This window comes from Pseudochaenichthys georgianus, unplaced genomic scaffold, assembly GCF_902827115.2.
Source record: "Pseudochaenichthys georgianus unplaced genomic scaffold, fPseGeo1.2 scaffold_635_arrow_ctg1, whole genome shotgun sequence".
NCBI lineage: Eukaryota > Metazoa > Chordata > Actinopteri > Perciformes > Channichthyidae > Pseudochaenichthys > Pseudochaenichthys georgianus.
The window spans coordinates 87205-109866 of NW_027263192.1; the positions used below are offsets into that span (position 1 = coordinate 87205).

A 22662-nucleotide genomic window follows, 5' to 3' on the forward strand; every position below is an offset into this window, starting at 1 on the left:
CGCCAATAATGAGTACTTGGATTTGGATTCAAGTCCATGTTATGCCCATACACTCCAACTTGCAATCAATGATGGATTCAAGCTGAAGGCCATCCATCATATTGTCGCCGGTGCCAGTCGACTTGTGTCACATTTCCACCACAGCACAGTAGCAACACAGGCGCTGTGTCAGCAACAGGTTTCTTTGTTTCTTTGTTTGCATCCCCTTTCTTTTTCCTTTTCTTTTTTATGGAAGTAACAAAAATGATAGAACTTGCATAAAAACAAATTTTTGCTTATTTTCTTTTTACTTAAACCTGTGATGTGACAAAGCTAATTCTGATTATGTTTCAGGTTGATCAAACACTGCCAGTTCACCGCCTGATACAGTACTGTCGTACGAGGTGGAATTCCATCTACGACATGTTTGATCGCCTGCTGGAGCAGCGCTGGGCTGTTGCTGCGGTTCTTTCTGACCGAAGTGTCACAACTCTGTCAGATGCTAGGACCCTTGACCTGGCCGATGACAGCTGGATCGTGATGGAAGAGATACTGCCGGTGTTGCCCTTAGCAAAAAAATCTATAGAATACTATAGAAAAATCTATGGACAAATTCTATAGAACATTTCTGTAGAATACTACAGGATTTTTGCAGATATACTATAGAAATTGCCTACGTGTTTTACTATAGATTCTGGTAAATAATCTATAGAAAAATCTATGGACAAATTCTATAGAACATTTCTGTAGAATACTACAGGATTTTTGCGGATATACTATAGAAATTGCCTACGTGTTTTACTATAGATTCTGGGAAATAATCTATAGAAAAATCTATGGACACATTCTATAGAAAATATCTGTAGAATACTACAGGATTTTTGCGGATATACTATAGAAATTGCCTACGTGTTTTACTATAGATTCTGGGAAATAATCTATAGAATACTATAGTATAGAAAATATACACTGTAGATGTTTTTTTTGTAGAAAATAGTCTATAGAATCCTATAGAAAACCCCATGGATGCTTTCTATAGAACTGTTCTGGAGAATACCATAGAATTTGTGACCTATATTCCATAGAATCTATTGATGTTTCTATAGAATTTCTGTAGAATATACTGCAGAATATTGGCAAATATTCTATAGAATGTACCTATGGATTTTACTATAGATTCTGCAAAATAATCTATAGAACATTGCTATTGTTTTCTATAAAATGGTTCTGCAGAATTTATAACATTAATTTACGGGAATTGTCCTTAAATATTTTACAGGTTTTACAGATGTATCTGCTCTTTTTACAGTCAATAACGTTTAATAAAAGTACAGCACTAAAACTTCTATGGGCAAAAAAAACGGAAAAAACGGTCAAATGACTGACAGCAGGCTGCCAAACAAAAACCATAAAATTAAAGTAAAAATACTTTAACTGAAATAAAGTGCAAAAGCATAGTATACAGAAATTGTCCTTAAATATTTTAGAGGAAACTTTCCTCTCTTTTCAAAATCCATTGTCTTAAAATGTTACATTAAAATACCTTAAATAAAGTTCTGATGAGAAAAACAGTTTTTTACATTTTCTTTTATTAGATTTGTATGATCAAACACTAAAATAAATACAGAACCTAAAGAGCTAGAATACTGTTATTTTACAGATTTTTCCTAACATATTCCAATCAAACAGGTTCAACAAAATGACATCACAAAATGTTCTGTAGGAAACAATTACTCTGAAATATTTGTAGAATTATAGTACAACTAATAAATACAGCATTTCATATTTAAACATCATACTTATAAACAGTAGAAACAAAAAGTAAGTTGAATTTTTTAAGATTACTTTGAAACATTCAACTGAAAATAACAGAAATGGCAAAATGGCGACATATGTTCACATTGTCAATGTGAAGGAGCAGTGTGCAGGATTTAGTACGTCTAACAATGGGGATGTAGGTTCCAACCAATGGATAACTTGTTCACTCACCCTCCTATCCCAAGTTTGTAGGATAATGTATATTGGCTGCAAAAAACTTGAGGCCCAATCATGTTTCCTCTGTCCATTCTGTGCTACTGTAGACGTGGCAGTGCAACCTAGAGGACAAAAAGATCAGAATTAGAAACGGGTTTATTGCCAGGTATGTTCACACGTATGAGGAGGTGTCGTACATACAAATAAAAAAATGTAAAAACTACACAGATAGCGAACTATATTAAGAAATAGAATGCAATAAATTATAGAATATAAAATATTGGCAGTAAGCAATATTTAAACATTGCATTATTTACCATCCTGTGATCTCCATGCAGAGTCTGCGTTGTGGCTGAGGTAAAGTGTCAGTGGGGGGGGGCGGGCCTTGTTGAGGTGCCGAGAGGTTCTGGTCCTGATGGAGAGAGGTTTTGGTCCTGATGGAGAGAGGTTCTGGTCCTTATGGAGAGAGGTTCTGGTCCTGATGGAGAGAGGTTCTGGTCCTGATAGAGAGGTTCTGGTCCTGATGGAGAGAGGTTCTGGTCCTTATGGAGAGAGGTTCTGGTCCTGATGGAGAGAGGTGTTGGTCCTGATGGAGAGAGGTTCTGGTCCTGATGGAGAGAGGTTCTGGTCCTGATGGAGAGAGGTGTTGGTCCTGATGGAGAGAGGTTCTGGTCCTGATGGAGAGAGGTTCTGGTCCTTATGGAGAGAGGTTCTGGTCCTGATGGAGAGAGGTGTTGGTCCTGATGGAGAGAGGTTCTGGTCCTGAGGGAGAGAGGTTCTGGTCCTGATGGTGCGCAGCCTCCAGCCAGAGGGTTGTGTTGAAGGCAGAGCTGAAGTCCACAAACAGGATCCTGGCATAGGTTCCTGCTGTGTCCAGGTGCTGGAGGAGGAAGTGAAGTGATAACTATTAGTAAACTATAAAGATGGATGTTATTATCAGGGCATTGATTATTTCATAAGTTTAGAAGGGGGGAACATAGTCTAACAACAGTTAGCTTTTGTTAATTTTACCTCGAGACAAACTTGTGAGACTTGTTTCTGAAATCCCTTTCTCTTAAAGTGAATAAATAAAAAATAAAACAATGGAGGTGACCCTAAAACTAACCACTGGATTGCTTGTCTAACATGACCTAGTCCATAAGTGAGGTAAGGGTGGGAACAATCAAACACACCCTCCCAGGCACTACGTGTTAGCGAAGTACAACTGGGATTTCGAAGAGGAAGATATGCTTGCTCAATTCTTAATAATAAAGAAAAACCAACAAATTGAGCACTTGAGTTTTCATTAGCAGCGCCTAGCTACAGCTGTGGAGCTTCGGTCAATACCACTAATGCCCCTTTCACACCAGCGCCTTTTCAGCTCCGGCTCGGAGCTAGAGCCTGAAAAGCGCCGGGTTTTCCTGTTCACACTGCAGCGGCGCCGGCTCTTAGCTCCGGAATCCGCTTCATTTCCAGCTCCAAAAAATTGTCGGTCCAGAGTAGGGCTGCAACAAACGACTAATTTGATAATCGATTAATCTATCGATTAATGAAACGATTAATCGACTATTCGGACTATTACTGTATGCCTTGCACAATTTCTCAAACGCTCTTATTTAGCCATCAACTTTTAGATTTAGCTTGAGGTTGTTTTAGGCATGTGGAAACTAACAATGAAGACAATAAAGATGAATACTTGATTCCAAAATACAGTGGCGAGCCGTGACTTTTATACCTAGGCCCTCTGACCCCCCTTCCCTCGAAAAAAAGGAAGAGATATTACGTCTCAACGTCGACTTCAGCGGAATATCAAAACAGTGGCCCGGGGTGCAAAACGCATCAATGACAGCGACCCTCTACCACACAGAACAACACCATTTATATAAACACCTATCATGACAGGGCACCCACAGCCAAGTAACACTTACTAATGAATTAAGTCGGCACAGCGGCCCGCATTGAAAATGACTTGGGCCTACCTTTGATGATAAATCACTGAAACACAAAGTCCATCCTCCTGTCCTTTTGGATGAAGCACTTGCGGGTCATTCAGCTGATCCTTTGCCACTCCAGTTTATCATTGTAACTCAATCTTGAAAATGACTCGGTTAATAATTTCGCAACGATGTCATCTCTATCACTGAAGTAAGCCATCATGAACGAATTTATGCTAATCATAAATCTATCGATCATAAATCTATCGTTTAGATTTATGATTCGAAAATAATAAAAGTAGGGTAGACATGTGGATATTATCCGTCTGAACAAAACGTGCATTTATCCAACAGGATCGTTTTCCACAGACCTTATTTCGAGCTATTTTCCAAAATCCTATGGAGAAATTCCACTGCTTTCTGTCGAGGAAATCCGAGCGCGGCTCACTTCCGGGTTTTAGGACGCGTCAATGCACCACTTGCATAGACCTCACAGCGGGCGGAACTTGTCATAACGTCCGCAAAAAGAAAGCCCGCCCATTTAGAGGGAAGATATGATTGGTCAATTGTACTGTCATTTGACATTACTCTCTCATTGAGTTACTATAGCTGGCCCTCTGTGAATGTAGAGAGGGACCAACAAGCTCTCCCGTCTTCACAGTAACTCGCAGAGTCGGCATTTAACCCTTCACATTCCAACAGAAACTGAACAGGCAGATTCGAAGGATTTATTTATTTGGAAATAGTATTTTACATACAATTAAATCAAGTTATTTTGGTAAATCTAATGAAAAATATAACAACAAAAACAAATATAAAAAAATATTTTTAAAAAAATGTTTTTTTTTTAATGTTTTCAAATATTATTTCTTAGAATATATTAGGCCCTCACAGAGGGCCTAGAGGGCCCTGACGGCTCGCCACTGCCAAAATAAATATATTATTGAAATAACTTAAATTGTGAACAAAACTAACATTGCTTTTTATTCAAATTAAATAAATAATATTTCACATCAAAAGAAACAACAGTGTTTTAACAAATCGTATTAAATAATCTGATGACACAACTGTAAATATAAGAATAGCTGAAACTTTAACAAACTAAATAATAATAATATATAATATTTTTATAGCGCCTTTCAGGAAACCCAAGGTCGCTTTACAAGTCGGGTAGGGGGGGGGGGAGTAGGGGAAAAAAGGCAGACAGGTTAAGGGGGTGGGGGGGGAAGTAGCGGACAAATAAACCTATTAAACTAATTATACAGTGGGGAAAGCCTTGGTAAAAAGGTGCGTTTTGAGGGCTTTTTTGAAAATGTCCAGGGTTGGGGCGCTGCGGATTTCGGGGGGGAGAGAGTTCCAGAGGTTGGGAGATGCCACACTGAAGGCTCTGTCACCATTCCTCCGTCTGGATGTGGAGCACTTTTGCTAAATGTTTAGACAAATAGCTCGTGTTACCGCCCTTACATGCTAAACTCTTATTCCACTTTTGGTAACGAGCATTCTCCACATCGAGGTCGGGTAAAGTTTAACCACCTCGGAGTGCGTTCTCTCCGCCATCTCCCACGTGTGTGTGTTGCTGCATGTTGCAGCTGCCCGTGTGTAAACTGCCCCGCCCCCTCGCAAGCAGGCGGGGGAGAGAAAGATCGAAAATACATCATAGACGCATTTGTTTGTCTTTTTGCATATTAGAAACGAGTTGGCGACACTAAGACTGCGATATAATGTCTTTGTAGCAATAATACATGACATATCTTTTTTAAATGTCTCCAGTACCGATACAAAGACCAATAAAGTTAGAGCTTAACGGGGTGTAAAACACACGTGATGACGTCACCAACGAATCGACGACTGAATTAGTTGGCAACTAATTTGGTAATCGATTTTAATCGATTAAGTCGATTAGTTGTTGCACCCCTAGTCCAGAGGCAGGAGCTTTGGAGCTAAGAGGCGACGTCGCTTACGTCTCTCTCACGTCGAGGCGTGCAGGAAACTAAACCCACCTCCCATGGGTCAACTGTTATGCCTGCCTACAAGCAGTAGTGCCTATAAACACACTTTATAAAGTCAGGCAGCACTAACCAGGCTTCGTGTGATTCTGTTTATTTGTACCTTACTTTGACCATCCGTTTGCTGTTATCGATCATTGTGGAGAGAGGCAGACGTGTTGTTTTGTATTATTGCAGCTATCGGATGCAAGTAGTCAGTTTAGCTTCGGTTGCTATGCCAACATCACCCGTTTGATACCAGAGAAACTTTCATAACAGCGTTGTGATGCCAAACAGCGTCAATTCAGACTGACACACATTCACTTAGGCTAAGGGGAACTGGGGATATGCATCAGCTGCTTGTGTGAGTCGGACAGTGGATACTTTAGAGCGGCCGCTGCAGTGTGAGCTAACCGGGAGCTAACGGGAGAATCAACTCCTGTGGAAGAGCAGCACTGCAGCGGTCGGTAAATGCTGCAGAAACACATTAATAAACAATGAACCACGGCACTCTGGAGAAAAGCATAAGGTTGGAGAAGTCGTTATTCAATTTATTCTGGCTTCATGTGATTAAAAGCAACACGATCATCGACCCGACGCAGTTGTTGTTGTTGTGAGCGCCGTAATGGCTGCCGTTGGGGAGCAAATCAGCTATGTAAACGGTGACGTCATGACGCAGCAGGGGCAGCTCTGGGGCGCCAGTGGGCGGTGTGTACAGAGCGGGAGCTGAAAAGGGAAACCGGAGCTGAACCAGAAAAGCTCCCGCTCGGAGCTAGAAACTGAAAAGCGCTGGTGTGAAAGCTGCATAACAGTCTATTTCCTTAAAATGGTACATATCGATGAATCTATATTTTCATCTTCAGGTGATTAAATCTGCATAATGTCCCTGTACAATAAGATTCAAGCATTTTGTAATCCAGTGAGGAAATTCAAGACCAGTAAATATTGATTGATTAAACAACACTAAATAAAATGTTAGTGCTTTCTTCAAACTCAGACTCTCTGCTGCGGCTGTACCTCAAAGACAAAACAATTGTCTTATGATCTTTGTTGAACAAGGTCTGATTGTCCTGTACATGTACAATGTGGGGTATTTTTAAATACTTTACTAAACCACATTCAATACTATGTTAGACACAAGTTAGTTATTACTCACATATCAAAGTCTTTTCATCTCCAAGATGGAAGAATAGCTGGGTGCTGCCTGGAGAGACTGATGAGGGACACAGGCTGGCGTCAGCAGCTTTCCACACAAAGCCATCACATCTTCTCTTCCATAGTCCTCGCTGTCCACTGGTGCTCTGTCAAAAGAGTGAACATCACAGCCGTCATGTTAACCCTTTCTTACACAACAACATACAACCAACATGTGTCAAAAGTGACCCGAATTAGTTTTAATTGTAAATATCTTTGCAATAAATTACTTGAACCATTCAGGATTCCAGGTATTCCTCAATTAACCTGTTTTGGATCAACACCAATTTGTATTTTTCCCTTTCTTACTTTTTGAATAAAAATCATGTTTGTATCACTACACTTCTAAGGCACAACATGGGTCAAACATTACCCGTATTCTTTTTGCTATGTTATTTCATGCATGGCTGAGTGTTTCTTTACTATACATGTTCAAAAATAATTAATTTTAGCAGTGATTTGGACCTAGCGTGTATGATGTAGTAATACAACAAGTATTTTAGTTCACACAGTGTGACATTAGCTAGTCATGTTAGCTTGTAATATATAGAGCAGAGCTAACTAGCAAGTTAGCCAAACATTAGCGGTTAGCTGTTTATGCTATGCTAGCTGTTACTGAACATTAACAAACTAGATTCCGCTATAAGAAAGCTGTGAAACTTTACATTAAACTTGGCGACAACATTGTGACACCCCGCTGCATGTGTATGTGTAATTCTCCCGTGTTGGAGACGAGAGGGTGGGGGCAGCACTGCAATAAGCTGTAAACTAACGTTAGCAGCCACCTGTTAAACCAGGTTTTCCGGGCGCAACATCTTGCAAGAAACAGCATGTCAGGGCTTCTTAACATTTAACAACCTATTAATGATGAATACCAACTTAACGGGAAGAAACTCAGCTAACTAGAAGAAGAAATGTAACCTTAAATACAAAATAAAACATTCACAAACTAAGGATTATCTAAATACATATTTAACTCCATTACAGTTGCAGGACTCACCAGATCTCAAGTCTTCTGTTCTTTGTTGACGTCCCGATGCTCATATTTAACGTGTAAAACGATCCCGATATAAATCCATAAAATCCTGCAGCAGACATACAGACAGACAGCTGTAGCTTGCAGGAGGAGACCCACTCAAACTGACGTGGATGTTTCAAATGTGAACGACAGGCGCGGACAGTTCTCATTGGCAGGTTTCTTCGATGACGTTTATATTAACCAATCAGGAGTGTTGTGGACTCATTCCAAACATGCCTGACTTGTCTGCCGTGTTTTGGCTGAATTCTATTTCAAAACCGTAGCTCTGGCTGTCGGCCAGAATCCGAAAACCATACATTATACTGTAAAACTAAGGCTTATTACTGTGTATTGACCAATGGGAGAAAAAAAAAACAGCAACATAAATAAAACAAGGATAACTGTGACTTGTTGAGTAAATAACAGTGTGTGTTTTAAACCTTGGTCCTCCCTGCAGAAATGTCTCCACTTTCTATCATTTTAATTTGTTTTAATGATATTGTCAACTGTAGATGTTTACAATATAGTAAGTTAGGAATTTAATGAGAACATATTTATTTACTTTTGTTTCAACATTGGATATTTTGTGTTTGTGGTGGATTCAATCGAATATTGAGAAAATTATGTATGTAAAAAGGTTTTAATTACATTTTACGTTTTTTTTAGTTGACGCTTTTTTTTACAGTTTTATGATTACCTTAAAATTACAAAGAAAATCTTAAAGTCTTATAATAGTAATACACTTTTATATTACGAGTTACATATTTAATTACAGATAATACTTTTTATTTGACGTACATCTGCATTTATTTTCTGAAAGTGCAAAAATACTGTAAATATTATATAGTAAATTTACTGTAAAAAAAAGGAAATAAACGTTATTTGTGGTTATTGTCAAAATACTGAAAATAATGTTTTGGGTTGTTAATTTATAGTTAATATCTGCCATTTTACAGGATTTTGCAAGTTATTTAAAAAAACATGATACTTACTATAAACATTTACAGTTATTTCCTGTAAAATTACGATCTTTTTTTACAGTATATAATAGACTGCAAAACAGAGTAGAGTACTGCAGACTCCAATGAGTTGTTTATAACAGACTCACACTAACAATAGATATTGTTATATGTCACTTAGCTTTAATCTCCAGTTGTAACAGATAATTAGTTACATAACAAAAGTGATCAATGTATACATACAGATGCAGTCACAGAAATTCTGGAGCATTGACATCAGATTACAAGGACAGTGACATTCATTCCGTTTAGAGTTCCATTCCAATATGTTGTATGGTTGTATATGGTTATGTATAGGTTACATAAGATTTCAAAGGGACCCATACAGCTTTTGCAAAGCAGCTCAGTTCCACAAAATGATGTAGATTACTATGATTTGCTCTATTCCAATTTAAAGACGAGTTTTATAGAATTCTATAGAATTCTATAGAATTTAGTATAGGTTGCATCAGAGAGAAAATGTCATGCATGTTTTCTTTGAATGCTATAGATTTCTACAAATTTCTATAGATTTCTACAGATATGTCATGAGTCGGTTCTGTCCTATAGAATTCTTTAGATTGTTATAGTTTTAATTATAGAAGTTTATAGAAAAGTACACATTTATAGTATTCTACAGAATGATCTAGAGATTTCTATAGTATTCTATAGAATTCTTTAGCATGTATTACAAATACGACTATGTTCTATAACATGCTATAGATTTCTACAAGATTCTATAGGATTCTATAGAATTCTATATATTTTTTTGCTAAGGGTGCTCTCCCTGAAATGCGCTACTACTGCCCTGTGTGGAGAGTCAGGGGTTTCCAGCTCCATGATTTATCCTGTCACAGCAACTTTGCTGACCAAACACCTGCCTGTTGCTCCAGAAGAGTCTAAAAAGGTTGCGGAGTACAAGCAAACCGTGTCTGTGTCACTGAAACGGCGACTGAAACGGCGACTGAAACCCGACGAAGTGGAGAGTGCCAAGAACGTTCCGTTCATCACATCGTTTCTTGATCCGCGGCATTAAACATCTGAAGTTTGCTCACGATGCGCTCAGGGATGCTGTCAAGGCCAGAGTCAAGGAGCTGCTTTCAGCCTTAGGAGCAGACGACAGACCAGAGATCACAGAGGAGGACTCCTCTGAGACTGAGTCTGAGTCAGCGAGGGGGTCTTCAGCGACCAAGAGACCACAATACGACAACAAGTTATCAGCAATGCTAACACTGTTTGGAGAAGAATACCATGCGGAGGAACCTGTAACGCCTGAAATGGAGTTAAGCCACTACTGTGATGAAAAGTGCATCGCTCCCAATTTGGATCCCCTCGATTGGTGGAGAGTAAATGAGACGAAGTACGAAAGGTTGGCACAACTTGCAAGGTCATATTTGTGTGTGTCGGCCACGTCTGTGCCCTCGGAAAGGGTTTTCTCGGCGGCAGGACTAATCCTTAACCGACTGCGCTCTCGGCTACACCCTGACCACGTTGACAAGCTCATAATTTTGAACAAGAACAACTAAATAGTAAGACGTTTTGTTGTTGCAAGTGAAGCTATCATTTATATTATTTGGAGCCTCATTTCTATAGCCTAAAAGACTCACTCGCTACTGTTTGTTAGAATGTTCAATACAATAGGCCTACTGTTATTTATAGACTATAATGCCATTTTGATTTATTATTTCGATGCATAAGCAAGTGATGCTATTGTTTTTGTTGACTGATTACTGCATTATTATTTTATCCGTGATTGTTAACTAGGCTATGAAGGTGAAATTGTACGACCAATTGTTCTAGTGGCAGTCGAATAATCGATTATTATTCGCCAGGGCTGCCGAATAATCGATTTTGATCATGGTCAGTTTCTGGCAACCCTAGTAGAGAGGCCTGGCTGGTCTTGGGAGTGTGGAAGGCCTTGGATTCCTCCTGGGAGAGACACAAAAATGAGTGTGAGGCAAAAGCAGGCCAAGTTGTCAAAGAATATGCTGCTAAAAAGGTAGAGCGGCACGCAACAAACCGTTCACGGCAACAATCCGGCAGGGAATGAGTGCAGGCTGCAGGCTTTCATAGTGTGGCTGATGAGCAGGTTGCAGGTGTGGTTGATTGGAGATTGCTCCCAGCCGTGTAGAGCAGACCAACAGGCAGGTGGGGTGGGGGGGGCACTAACCCACTAACAGGGGTTTCAGGGACGGGCAGTCATAGTCGGTCCATTCTTCGATATGTCTGTCTTTGGTTTTCTAAGTGTTATTCGATCCATATGACCATAGAGATATGTGCATAAACAACAAAAAAACTTGGGGCATAATGGTCGAACAATGTTATCACCAAACATTTTAAGAATGTTTTTAGAGAACGTTATCCTACCTTTCAGAAGTACATTCTAGGAACCAAAGATAAGCAGCAGCAGCAGCAGCAGCAGCAGCAGCAGCAGCAGCAGCAGCAGCAGCAACAACACCCACCCTCCCGTGGAAGATGTTATCATGGCCCTGGTATTACTTAAAGGTGGTGTATTTTGCGGGGCTTTATCGTCCGCCCATCGGCATCCATATTCGGCCTTCTTCACGGCATTCCCCCCCTGTGCTGGAAGTTCACACTTTAACTGTTTTGTCATATTTCGTCTTTCGACGGTTGTGTGTGCCTGGCAAAGACGTGTACCCAAACTCAAGCACTCTGACTAAACCCATAAGGACATCCGGGGTAAAACCTTAGTGCCCCTGGTAAACCATGTCATTAAATGAGCTCCGTGATGTGCACATCACTTGGGTAAAAGGAGCTTTGTGTCGCCCTGCAAAATCACATTTGGTGTATTTCCAAAAAGCTGTGAAAATACACCTACATCCATCCTGTCCTGTCCTGTCCTGTCCTGTCCTGTCCTGTAAAATAGCATTTTGTTTATTTCCATCATTTGGGCAAATACACATATTATGTGTATTCTGATGGCCGGCCATCAGAGTCGATCCCGCAGTTCGGAGGAACCGACCGCCAGAGCACCGGCACGAGGCCGGGCCGGTGGAGGCCCTCCGATGGCAGGCCGCTCCAGGAGCTTCAAAGTGCAGACCCCTGAGCCCTGTAAAATATTATTATTCCGACCGTCCAGCACCGGCATGTGGACCCGGGGAGGAGGCCCTCCGATGGCTGGACACTAGCCATAGAGTAACACCAGGGCAGGACCAGGCAGTTCACTCTTTGCAGACAAGCATATGTGGTTGTTACACAGGATCAAACTGGTAGCCTGTGATGAAGTACGGTCAACCCTATATCATGGTAACCGTTTGTAAGGCTCCCTCTCCCGAATCAAACCATGATTCTCCATTGCCCGTGGTCGCTACAAGGGCCTGCGAGGTTATCTAGAGTCACCAAAGGTCCCAGGGCGCCCCGGAGAGCACCCCGCATGGGTTTTGGATCTGATAAATGCACGAAGCTTACCGAAAGGTCAGCGTTCGTTGACATGTATTAGGTCTAGACTTGTCACAGTCACCCAAGTAATGTTGAGCAATCAAGGGAACTATAACTGATTCGATCAGGGTAGCATGTTATGAAGTAGGGTCGACCATATATCATGTGGAGCCACCGAACACTGGTCCCCGGGGGAACCGGTGCCCGGAGCAAGGCCAATTGCTGAATGCCGCAGCCGACGAAGGCCGCTATGCAACAGTGGAGGGTTCGAGAAACAGTGTTTGCCGGTTGCACTGCGGCGGAGGTGGGGAGGTTCCAGCACGGAACCTCCGTCCCGCCGCGGGACCCGTGGTGGGACCCATGAGTCAGACGGTTCGTCTCGGTCACGCTTCATATCAGAGTCGAACCCGCAGTTCGGAGGAACCGACCGCCAGAGCACCGGCACGAGGCCGGGCCGGCGGAGGCCCTCCGATGGCGGGTCACGTTTGCCATTCGATCAGTGAGAAATCAGGAAAAAAGTCTGACTTGACTTTTTGGAGAACCAGAGAAAAGGGGTGAAAATGGGAAAAAAGTACCCCAAAATAGTGTTCCATAAGGCGGGTAGAGTCCCCTGACAACTCCCCCTGCATTCATCCAGAGTCGGAAAAAGTCTAAGTCAACTTTTGGAAGAACCAGAGAAAAGGGGTGAAAATGGGAAAAAAGTACCCCAAAATAGTGTTCCATAAGGCGGGTAGAGTCCCCTGACAACTCCCCCTGCATTCATCCAGAGTCGGAAAAAGTCTAAGTCAACTTTTGGAAGAACCAGAGAAAAGGGGTGAAAATGGGAAAAAAGTACCCCAAAATAGTGTTCCATAAGGCGGGTAGAGTCCCCTGACAACTCCCCTTGCATTCCTCCAGAGTCGGAAAAAGTTTAAGTCAACTTTTGGAAGAACCAGAGAAAAGGGTGAAAATGGATAAATTGTATCCGAAAATAGTGTTCCATAAGGCGGGTAGAGTCCCCTGACAACTCCCCCTGCATTCATCCAGAGTCGGAAAAAGTCTAAGTCAACTTTTGGAAGAACCAGAGAAAATGGGTGAAAATGGGAAAAAAGTACCCCAAAATAGTGTTCCATAAGGCGGGTAGAGTCCCCTGACAACTCCCCTTGCATTCCTCCAGAGTCGGAAAAAGTTTAAGTCAACTTTTGGAAGAACCAGAGAAAAGGGGGAAAATGGATAAATTGTATCCGAAAATAGTGTTCCATAAGGCGGGTAGAGTCCCCTGACAACTCCCCCTACATTCCTCCAGAGTCGGAAAAAGTCTAAGTTAACTTTTTGGAAGAACCATAGAAAAGGGTGAAAATGGATAAAAATGTATCCGAAAATAGTGCCTCTTGAGGCGGGTAGAGTCCCCTGACAACTCCCCTTACATACCCTAGGGACCAGGGGGTACAATGGTTGGACATTTACTACCGGCCGCGGTATGCCTACTGTACAGGGTCCATATAACCGACTTAATGCATAGCGGGAAGTCGGTTATATAGACATCAACAGAATAAGTGTTTAACGGTGATTTAAACTAGTTTATGCGGGGAAAAGAGTGCTCAAAATCGGATTCAACAGGCCATCCACACCGACTCCCATTAAAAGTGATTGAAATGTACAGGAATCTGTCCATTTCAATCACATTTGATGACCCGTCCAGGGTGACTTTCTTCCCCAGGAATTAGTGTCTGAAAGCTGGCTAACATTACTTTAAATACAGTGTGCACGTGGCTTTATTACCCATGAAATAGTGTGTGAAAGCTGGGTGAGTTTGATGTGAATTTAAGGAAGATATGGCCCTTTCAAACAGGGAGATGTACAGGCCTTTATTACCCAGGAATTAGTGTCTGAAAGCTGGCTAACATTACTTTAAATACAGTGTGCACATGGCTTTATTACCCATGAAATAGTGTGTGAAAGCTGGGTAAGTTTGATGTGAATTTAAGGAAGATATGGCCCTTTCAAACAGGGAGATGTACAGGCCTTTATTACCCAGGAATTAGTGTCTGAAAGCTGGCTAACATTACTTTAAATACAGTGTGCACATGGCTTTATTACCCATGCAATAGTGTGTGAAAGCTGGGTGAGTTTGATGTGAATTTAAGGAAGATATGGCCCTTTCAAACAGGGAGATGTACAGGCCTTTATTACCCAGGAATTAGTGTCTGAAAGCTGGCTAACATTACTTTAAATACAGTGTGCACATGGCTTTATTACCCATGAAATAGTGTGTGAAAGCTGGGTGAGTTTGATGTGAATTTAGGGAGGGAGAGCAGCAGCAGCAGCAGCCGCCGCAGCAGCAGCAGCAGGCTGTGACCCTGGCGGAAATACATTGATTGTTTTAGCCAGGAATAAGTGTTTAGAAGGCGGGTAAAGTGTTCCTGCAGCTCCTCCATGACGGTAATAATGATTAGATATAATTGCCAGGGCAGAAAGCTCTTTTTAAAAGTGAAAAAACGATTTGAAACCGTTTGAAATGACTGGCGGGTGCTGATGGAAAGCAGGCGGAAATAAATTGATTGTTTACCCAGGAAAAGGTGTTTAAAAGGCGGGTAAAGTGTCCCTGCAGCTCCTCCATGACGGTAATAATGATTAGAAATCATTTACAGGGCAGAAAGCTGTTTTTAAAAGTGAAAAAACGATTTGAAACCGTTTGAAATGACTGGCGGGTGCTGATGGAAAGCAGGCGGAAATAAATGGATTGTTTTACCCAGGAGAAGGTGTTTACAAGGCGGGTAAAGTGTTCCTGCAGCCCCTAAGTGCCTGATTGTTTCAGAGACCCATAGCCGTGACACAGTGAACCATTTACATCCAAAAGTATCCATTTAAAAGTCATTTGTGTAGGGGGAAAAGGGTGCAGAGAGAAGGGACCAGAGGGTACAATGGTTGGACATTTACTACCGGCCGCGGTATGCCTAGTGTACAGGGTCCATATAACCGACTTAATGCATAGCGGGAAGTCGGTTATATAGACATCAACAGAATAAGTGTTTAACGGTGATTTAAACTAGTTTATGCGGGGAAAAGAGTGCTCAAAATCGGATTCAACAGGCCATCCACACCGACTCCCATTAAAAGTGATTGAAATGTACAGGAATCTGTCCATTTCAATCACATTTGACTACCCGACCAGGGTGACTTTCTTCCCCATTAGGTACACCGACAAAGGCACCTCTTCGGGGCCGCTCCAAGACCCTCAAAACACGGACTGAGGAGCTCCAGGATCCCTCCCTGCCTTGAGAAAACAGGCTAGTTCACACTTCCATTACGTACACCGACAAAGCCACCTCTTCGGGGCCGCTCCAAGACCCCCAAAACACGGACGCAGCAGCCCCAGCATCTCTCCCTGACATGAGCAAACAGGTTATTTCAGACTTCCATGAAATACCCCGGGGAAAAGCACCTCTCTGTGGCCGCTCCAAGACCCCCAAAACACGGACTAAGGAGCTCCAGGATCTCTCCCTGACATGCGTACTTCCAGAACCTCGCACACCTTGGGTCCCCGGGCCCCCGAACTTAAGCACTCCCCCACGGACTAAACCAAGATGATCACACCCTCAAGAATCTCGTGCCCCTGGCTACACTTAAAGGGGGTCTACTTTGCGGTGCTTTGCCGTCCGCCCATCGGCACCCATAGTCGGCCTTCTTCACAGCAGCAGCACCCAACCTCCATGGAGGATTTTGCTCGTGCCCCTGGCTACACTTAAAGGGGGTCTACTTTGCGGTGCTTTGCCGTCCGCCCATCGGCACCCATAGTCGGCCTTCTTCACAGCAGCAGCACCCAACCTCCATGGAGGATTTTGCTCGTGCCCCTGGCTACACTTAAAGGGGGTCTACTTTGCGGTGCTTTGCCGTCCGCCCATCGGCACCCATAGTCGGCCTTCTTCACAGCAGCAGCACCCAACCTCCATGGAGGATTTTGCTCGTGCCCCTGGCTACACTTAAAGGGGGTCTACTTTGCGGTGCTTTGCCGTCCGCCCATCGGCACCCATAGTCGGCCTTCTTCACAGCAGCAGCACCCAACCTCCATGGAGGATTTTGCTCGTGCCCCTGGCTACACTTAAAGGGGGTCTACTTTGCGGTGCTTTGCCGTCCGCCCATCGGCACCCATAGTCGGCCTTCTTCACAGCAGCAGCACCCAACCTCCATGGAGGATTTTGCTCGTGCCCCTGGCTACACTTAAAGGGGGTCTACTTTGCGGTGCTTTGCCCTCCGCCCATCGGCACCCATAGTCGGCCTTCTTCACAGCAGCAGCACCCAACCTCCATGGAGGATTTTGCTCGTGCCCCTGGCTACACTTAAAGGGGGTCTACTTTGCGGTGCTTTGCCGTCCGCCCATCGGCACCCATAGTCGGCCTTATTCACAGCAGCACCACCCAACCTCCATGGAGGATTTTGCTCGTGCCCCTGGCAACACTGGTAAACACTGGTAACATTTGTCTAGCCGCTGACAGGAACTTGACATCGGAAGTTGACATCGCATTTCCATTGAGCGGACACGCGTACAGTTGAAGGGCAAGTTCCATGGTACCTCCATCCATAAGGCTGACATGTGCCTTACATTCCTCCAGAGACCAGTTCGAAAACTTAAAGTTTTGTGAGAACCATGGCAACAATTGTGGCAACCATGGCAACCATGGCAACAATTGTATCCGATCCAAAGTGCTCATGAGGCGGATACATTCCTCCATGATTTCCCCATCATGTGAAAATAGCTCTCAAAAACCGGGTTTCCGATTTCGTCCAAGCATAGCTTGGAAAAGATGAATGAATTTTTTGGACGGAGGAAGGGAGGTCTCGATTCCCTTCTCCGTTGTAAATTGCAACGGGGGAGTGCAAATGTCTCCGGGGCTTCCGCTCGAAGCGCCGAAGACTTGAGCTTTTTGCAGCCCCTCCTCCGTTGGCACTTAGCCGTTTTTTCGAGAATTTTCAAAAACTTCATTTTTGATTATTTTAACATATAATTGACCGTTTTCTTTACTTTTTTTTTATTTCCACGGGTGGGGGCTCATGGCAGGCCGCCTATGAGCTCCCAAATTCGGCCTGGAACCTCCGGGAATTGTGGGCTAAGCTCCATATACTGACGACTCCCATTAAAAGTGCATGAAATGTACAGGAATCTGTCCATTTCATCCCCATCGACGACCCCCATTAAAAGTGCATGAAATGTACAGGAATCCGTCCATTTCATCCACATTCGACGACCCCATTAAAAGTGCATGAAATGTACAGGAATATGTCCATTTCATCCACATTCGACGACCCCATTAAAAGTGCATGAAATGTACAGGAATCTGTCCATTTCATCCACATTTGATGACCCAGCCAGGGTGGCTTTCTTACCCAGGAATTAGTGTGTGAAACTGGGTAACATTGATGTGAATATAGTGAGAATATGTCCATTTCATCCAGGGAGATGTACAGGGCTTTCTTACCCAGGAATTAGTGTGTGAAAGCTGGATATGTTTGCTGTGAATTTAGGGAGGATATGGACATTTCATCCACATGTGACGACTCCCATTAAAAGTGCATGAAATGTACAGGAATCTGTCCATTTCATCCACATTTGACGACCCCATTAAAAGTGCATGAAATGTACAGGAATCTGTCCATTTCATCCACATTTGACGACCCGTCCAAGGTGGCTTTCTTACCCAGGAATTAGTGTCTGAAACCTGGGTAAGATTACTGTGAATACAGGGTGCACATGGCTTTATTACCCAGGAATTAGTGTGTGAAAGCTGGGTAAGTTTGCTGTGAATTTAGGGATGATATGGCCATTTCATCCATACATGACGACTCCCATTAAAAGTGCATGAAATGTACAGGAATCTGTCCATTTCATCCACATTTGACGACCAGTCCAGGGTGGCTTTCTTACCCAAGAATTAGTTTCTGAAAGCTGGGTAAGATTACTGTGAATACAGGGGTGCACATGGCCATTTCATCCAGGGAGATGTACAGGGCCCGGGCCCCCGAACTTAAGCACTCCCCACGGATTAAACCCAGATGATCACACCCTAAAGAAACTCGTGCCCCTGGGAACCTTAAAGGGGGGTGTATTTTGCGGTGCTTTATCGTCCGCTCATCGGCATCCATATTCGGCCTTCTTCACAGCAGCAGCACCCACCCTCCGGTGGAGGATGTTCTCGTGCCCCTGGGAACCTTAAAGGGGGGTGTATTTTGCGGTGCTTTATCGTCCGCCCATCGGCATCCATATTCGGCCTTCTTCACAGCAGCAGCACCCACCCTCCGGTGGAGGATGTTCTCGTGCCGCTGGCAACACTTACAGCACCACCTGCCCTGCTGGAGGTTCACACTTTAACTGTTTCGACCCTCTTCTACCTTACATATCATCCCACACTTGAGCACTCCTCACTCGGACTAAACACCTCCATGCTACCACCAGAACATCGTGCCCCTGGGGATCTTAAAGGGAAAAAACCCATATTGGGCTTTAAAAACAGAGGACAAAGTAAGTAATTTTAACAAACTTTATTTACAGTAATAAATACGTAATAAATACAAAATAAATACATTCACACAGGATATACATTATTCACTCACCCAGCACAAGGGGACTGAGTACAACAAAACATTGCATATTTACAAGTTGATCACTGGCAACAGTGTCCGTATCGGGTGAAGTTGGTGCAGAGTATGGCACCCTCTCTTCACTCATGTCTGAGGGGCTGTGTTCGGCCAGTGACTGGTCCCTCTTCGCTCTCCAAGCGTTGACATTTTTGGAGAATTTTTCATCTGACGTCTCGGCATCGCTGGATTCTTGGTAGGGAGCGGGGCTGTGCTCCTCTCCAGAGCCGTCACTGTCGATGTCAATACCCGCCAAAGTGTCTTCATTTCCCGCTGCTGCTGCTGCTGCTGCTGCTGCTGCTGCTGCTGCTTGCAGTGACTCTGTGAAGAGCAGCCGTATGTTCGCAGCCTCCTTCAAAGAAGGATTCTTCGCGTAAAATGTGTCTGCAGTTGCAGTGTTGTGACACATGAAATCACTCACTCTTTGGCGGTTGCCTTTGTCCTGAAACCTCTTCGCATTATCGGCGTGGACTGTGCGGAGGTCGGTGAAGTTAATGGGACCTTGTAGCCCCACATCAGCCCATGCCAACCTCAGGGAGTAGGCAAGGTTCCTGGACGGGTTCTTCCCCGCTGTGTATAGGAAGTAGCGGCTCTGGGTGCAGGTCAGCGTACCCTTGATTTCCAGCCACCTCTTCATCCATCCAAATTCTTCTACGGTGAGGTACAGCTGCGCTTCCCCGAACGCGTTGGCCGTCTTGTGGTTGCTTACCTGTTATGACAGAGGTAGAGAGCGTCAATACAAGTATCAATCATGCATATAACTGCCAGAATAAATACATTTTTTAATAGCACTCACATGGATGAGGTAGCCGAAGGCAGTGCCAGTTGTATCCGCCTTTCGGACCTCGGCGTTGGTCATGTTGGAGTAGACCCCCGGACGGTGGCCATAAATACAGCTCCAATGGAGGGTCATGTACCCATAGAGGAGTATCCGGGTTGCGGTAGTCGGATTGCTGGCCATCACATCCAGGAGCTGAGGGATGCGAGTTTTGGTCGAAGTCAAACATGCCACGATGTCGTTATGGCTCGGCAGACCTTCCATCTTTTCCCGCTTCACTTGCATCTGGTGGATAAGTACTTTTCTCTTCAGGGACTTCAGGATGTCAACAACTTCCCGTTTGATTAAAATCATGTCGTTTTGGCTGAGCCTGCTCCCCTTGCACGGTGTGTCGGCCATGTACTTGAGAAAGTGTGATATATTTTTGATATAGAAGTCGGAGGTCGTGACCTGAAGGCTTGATTTTATCAGGCTCCGGGACCACCCACGTATCCTCTTCAGATCCCTCAGAAAGAGCCAGTCAGACAGGCGATTGAAACCGTGAGCCATGAAACTTAGGAACGATTTCACTCTGCTTATTTTGGAGACTGTGTTTTCTTGGAACCTCACTGTTGGGTCGATGCCCACATAATTCTCCCGGTATCCTTGCAGATACTCCTCTGTGAAACATAAAACAGTACTTTAATGACAACACATTGTGTGTTACAGAAACTGCATTTGTGACATATTGAACACACTTACCCATGATCCGTGGGAATGTGATGTCCCGCATTATATTCCCCCGGCCCCTGTCGCGCAACCAGGGGGAATGTATGGGAGGGGAGGTTGACGAGGCCTCGGTATACATGGATGCAGGTTCTGAGGAGCTGGATGAATGTGTGTGAGAGCCAGTGGGGGAATTGCTGCAGGCGGGAATGGGAGACTTTCTGCAGGAGGGACCTTTCGACTTGGACAGCCTCGTTGGTGTCGACTCTGTTCGGGGTCGTTTCTTTAGAAAGACCCGCTCTCGTTCCTCCCCATCGAACTTGTGCATGTCCCCGGCCCGCTGATCCATCCTTTGTCGCTTATGTTTTATCCTCTGCTGCAACTTGCAACTCCTTCTTTGCCACTGTCATTTTTAGTGTATTTAGAACCACATGTATTTCCTCCCGGGACAGCTCAACATGGTCTTTGTCCAAGTGGCGATCCAGCCTTGTGCCGCGGTACTCGCATCCTGCAATGGTGCAGGGATGGAGCCTAATGTTTGTCCGTCCGTTGGCCAACAACAGCAGAATTTTTCTTTCAACCAAGTTGCGCACACTATGGTGCCTCTGCAGGTGCTTGCTCAGGGCGCGGTAGGAACTATTACAGATTGGACAACGGACCGCCATCCGACCTGTATTCTTGAGCATTTCGGTACCGGGAAATGTCACCAGTAGAAAGTATAGAACCGGGGGCGAAAAAGAGGGAAGCGTGAAAAGACTCAAGAAAGGTGCACTCAGCATCTTTTTCAAAACATTGTTTTTTTCATTTGCATCATCGTGCGAAAGGTGTCCCATTTAGGCACTCGTTAGGCGGGCAGAGATCCCTGTCATCTCTTGGTCTTATCATCCAGGCAAGGCGGGGGCCAAAACTGGATGAAATTGACCAAAAAGTTAAAAATAAATACAATAATTCATCCATGGAAAGATGCATGAAAGTCAAAAAAACTATCCGAAAATAGTGCATCAAATTGTGGGTAGAGTCCCCTGACAACTCCTCTCACGTTCCTCCAGAGTCTGGTTCTCCCAAAGGTTAACAGAGGAAAGGGGTGAAAATGGATTAAATGTATCCGAAAATAGTGCATCAAATTGTGGGTAGAGTCCCCCGACAACTCCCCTCACGTTCCTCCAGAGTCTGGTTCTCCCAAAGGATGTACATTACTACATTCATATTTCATCTTTGCTAGAAACATACCCCATGCATTCATCATTTCCCTTTGAAAATCACTCTCTCCATCCATCCCTTTTTCATACACATAAAAATAGCACTTCCCCCACACCCTCCACATTCAATCATCGCCTCACTCAAGAAGTCCTTCCATAAGTGATCTTCTTTATTTGTTAGGTATTTTATTACCTTCTTCACTCTCAACGTGTTTACCTTCCTCGTTAAGTTAACTAATCTTAACCCTCCATCCCTATACTCATTCTCTAACACTTCTCTTGCTATTCTTACCCCTTTCCCCTCCCTCAAGAACTAATTCAATACACTATCTATTTCTTCTATACCTCTCCCTGGCACATCTAGGACATTCAATTAAATTATTTACAATAATGTACAGCTATCGTATAGAAAATTGGAATTGTATTTGATCTGAACATGAACCCTTTGATTAAAGATATCAGAATGAAGATGAACCTTAAAGTAAACACAAACCACAAACAAAATAACCTACACAAGGAACAGAAACAATGAAAATAAAACTATTGCTGCAAAAACATTCAGTTTGAACCTATGAAACCAAGTAGAAATCCCACAGGGACATTTTGATATGGTTTTTGTTAAGCAGAGCATTGAGTATTCCTTCTTCTTCACTGACTCAACACTCTTCCAGTTGGAACATATTGGTATGGCCTCATAAATGAACATATATCATTGCATAATTGGACAGAGCAGAAAAATCGACCCGGGTGAAACGATAAGCTCGGGTTTTACTGTCTGTAATAAATGTTAGAGCATCCTTAGTGGTTTGAGAATATATACAAACAATAATCAAGTGTTAGATTACAGTCATTATAAGGAGGCTCAAAGGAGAAATCAAAAGCACATGTGATTTTAAGGAAAAGTTTAA

The 22662-nt window shown here is 43.5% G+C and overlaps 1 long non-coding RNA gene across 1 annotated transcript; it reads right to left on the reverse strand.

Moving 5' to 3' along the window:
* Window positions 1-2696: 2696 nt before the first annotated feature.
* LOC139433564 (uncharacterized) lies at window positions 2697-8165 on the reverse strand. Its single transcript, XR_011643007.1, has 3 exons — window positions 8046-8165; window positions 7008-7152; window positions 2697-2833 (listed from the first exon to the last, which is right to left on the reverse strand). It is a non-coding gene; the product is annotated as an uncharacterized lncRNA (long non-coding RNA).
* Window positions 8166-22662: the final 14497 nt, after the last annotated feature.